Below are 3,644 nucleotides of genomic sequence, written 5' to 3'. Positions count from 1 at the left end.
TGGCCTAGTTTAACCCACCTGACTGGTGGGTTAAACTGACGAACGATCCTAGCTGTTGTCCTAGGTGTTGCGAGTATAATTCAATGCCGGTCGGGGTATATAGCTCGCGGAGTAGTTCTTTCTCGCAACAATGACAAATTAACAATTTTATTTCCTTCATGCTGTCAATTAAATTTCGGTAAAATTAAAAATTATTAATCAATAAGATCAAGATGACATTAAAACACAACATTCTTTTTCACCAACTGTGATTTAGGGATTTTTTTCATTACCAGTATCAGCCCTGCAATGTTGGTTGCCTAAACTCGACGGTCACGTGGCTTGTAAACATTTATGAAGGCTCTGTATGTTTCTAAAGGCCAAAAGTAGGCTCTCAATAAATATGTCCCATTCAAAGTTATATGTAACAGATTAAATTTCTCATGAAGTCATGAGTAAATCACAGTTTACTTTTCCGATATTTTAGCATGTCTAGTAGATTTTCATGTGACGACCCTTTGCAAATATTGTTTTTTTTTTTAAATTTTTAATGCCAATAAACACAAATTAACCTTCAATAACTGTCAAACGATCGTAAGCCGATATCGTAAGCTTTTAAAATTCGACGCTATCAATTGGGATGCCCCCAAATACGGATTAAACGAAATAAAATTGCCACTATAGAAAATTCTATTGCGACTGCCGCCACAGGTAATAAAAACTGCGCCGAATCCATTGATTGGTAGAATATTTGTTCCCACAACGCACGACATGAAACACATACACCAATCTCCTGTTTTAATTGTGCGGCCAATCGAAATAGAAAAATAAGTTTTTTTTAACGCAGGATATACATTTTATTGCCATGGACTAGCGCGGTTTACCTCTATAAGAATTTATTACTAGGATATAAATTAATAGCTTTCACTGACTACATTTTTGGGACAGAAACAGTTATTTACACCATAAAGAAGGTAAGTATTATTTACCAGTCGAGGACGATTTTGTGGCAATAGAGTCCGAGACTGGTAAATTATACTCAACTGCTGCGTGGTGTATAACATCTTATCTGCTCCCACAGTTTTTTATGGTTCATGAAATAAATATTAGGTTTTATTTTTTGACATGTCTTAATCAATTCATTTTGACATTATTCGAAATCTTTCAAATTGGTTGTTTGGATTTTATCGTTTCTAAGGTGTTTATAAACAAAGCTACATAAAAGTTGCAATTTTGCTGGTTTAGAATTATTATTTCTAAATGAAAAGTGCAGCAAATTGTGCCTGCGAATTTTTATTGTCCGAGAAGTCGAAAGTGCGCTACGTACGAGCATATAAAAATTTCAAAGAATGGTGCCAGAACAAAAATACTGGTGTTTCTGAAATGTCACTGCTAGCATATTTCATATTTCATGGAGAAATCAAGAACTTTAAAGTCACCGGCGAGTTTGTGGAGTGAATACTCAATGATTAAGTCAACTATTCTGATAGAGGAGAACCCGGATATATCAAAATACCCTAAGCTGAGAGCATTTTTGAAACGTAAGAATGACGACTATACACCTGAAAAGTCAAACGTTTTTACAAGAGAACAAGGCAACGATTTTCTCGTTCAGGCACCCGATACACATATTTGCTAATGAAGGTAGTGACGGTCTTAGGCATTGCAGGAGCATGCCGTTATAATGAGTTATGCAAACTTACTTTGGACAAGGTCAATTTCAAAAAATTCGATGACATTATTGTAGTTATAATTCCGGATTCTAAAAATGGTATGTCACGGACGTTTACAACTACTTCTCGTGTGGGTTCTGTTTCTGACCAAGAAATTCACAATAAATCAAGATTAGATTGGAAATTAAAACTGAAATTTCACGCTTTTTTATGCGCTATGAAGCAGGTAGATGTTACAACCAACCAGTCGGCAAGAATATCCTTTCTATGATTCCTAATAAAATTGCATAGACTTTGAAACGAGAACATCCTGAAACATATACAGCCCATTCATTCCGAAGAACATCGGCAACGTTACTGACTAATACAGGAGTTGATATATTAGCAATCAGAAGACTTGGTGGATAAATACTTTTATATCGACCACAAGTCAGTGTTGAATCCTGCACGATTTCGACGCTAGATTTAGAATCTAGGGTTGAGCCTAAGCGGGCAACAATTTCGTATTGAATATGAAATTTATTTAGTATAATTGAAATACAAAATATTATGCAGTAGCAGATGTATAATGTAACGGAAGCGAATGAGGAAATTCGTACTTCGCCAAGAACGCTGTCCCTGTTAAATAATTGCAGAAAACCAAAGTAGACGTTCGAACACAACTCTTAATGGTTCCGCTAATTCTCTAGGTGAATTTTCGTTGCTGTTTCTTGATTTGGGCCTCTTTGGATTTCGGCGATATCTGGTGTTGCCTTGAACCAGCGTCGATTCTGGATTTATGTTCACCACATCGTTGGTTGTGACCACATACTTCTATCCTATACTGATCATTACCTATAGTTTCAATGGATGACCTTGTTTCCAATAAGTGGGGGCGAGACGTACTCCGTGTGTTTTGCGCATGTTCCATAATTAGGCGCGGTTGCATTCAAATTTAAAAGATTGTCATGGTATGTTCTGTACTCTAGCCGATTATATACATTTAAGATATTAAATCTATTTTCACCGAGTTCACTTCAATTTCTAAATGTTTACTTTTCTACCATTTTCTTCTATGAGTCCTCTATCGATAGGCTCCTTATCTAACACATTATTTTACTATTTATTAATTTCAATAAATAACGTAAGTATCTGCATAACCTTTTAATATTTTGCAGGCTCAAATAAAATAAAACAGAATACATATTTATATGCTTTTAAAACTATGTACATAGGCATGTTCGTAATTTTGGACATTTTTTTAAATGACATTGGTGTATTTATTAAACAAGACTTAGTATTTCAAAAAATCGCCACTATTCGCTCTAACCGGGCACAAGTGAAAATCTTTTTTTTATAAAAAAAAGTTTATTATATAATTATTTATTATAGTGGTTTCTGCAGTTTATTTGATAATATAAAAAAACATGCTATAAAATATCTGTAAGAGACCAATCCGATAATAATGTTCACGATTAAGGAAGGCTCTTATCGAGTATAATTTTGAAACATTTTTACTAAATATCAACACAAGATAAATTAATAGAAGAATTAGTGCAGGTTTAAACAGATTATGAAATAAAACTCAAAAGATACATTTATTTGTTTATTTATTTGTTGAAATATACACTACCATAACAGTTTCACCAAAACACTAGCACAACACAAAACAAAATGAGAATATTTTTTAGGTTAGCTTTGTTTGGCTTTTTTACCGCTCGGCGCTCACCGTTCTTGGTTCCTTTCAACCAATCAAAACCCGTAAAGTAAACGCATGCGTATGAATACGCTGGTACGTCGCCCCACTTTTCGGCTTCAAGTCAATTGCAAAATGATCAGTATAGGATAGAAGTATGTGGTCGTGACTCGATTTTTGTGGATTTTGTACTGTTTTACTATGAAATTCCAAACATGAAATTTTGGGCTCCCACCGATGGTCTTTGACCATGGGTCTACCAACAGTACCGGGTTCTTTGAACATCGTCTGCTCCGACTTCATATATGTCGGAACAT

The sequence above is a fragment of the Anoplophora glabripennis genome, unplaced genomic scaffold (assembly GCF_000390285.2).
Source record: "Anoplophora glabripennis isolate ALB-LARVAE unplaced genomic scaffold, Agla_2.0 scaffold913, whole genome shotgun sequence".
Classification (NCBI taxonomy): Eukaryota; Metazoa; Arthropoda; class Insecta; order Coleoptera; family Cerambycidae; genus Anoplophora; species Anoplophora glabripennis.
The sequence above is the reverse complement of the archived record's forward strand: the minus strand, read 5'-3'. Positions refer to the sequence as shown.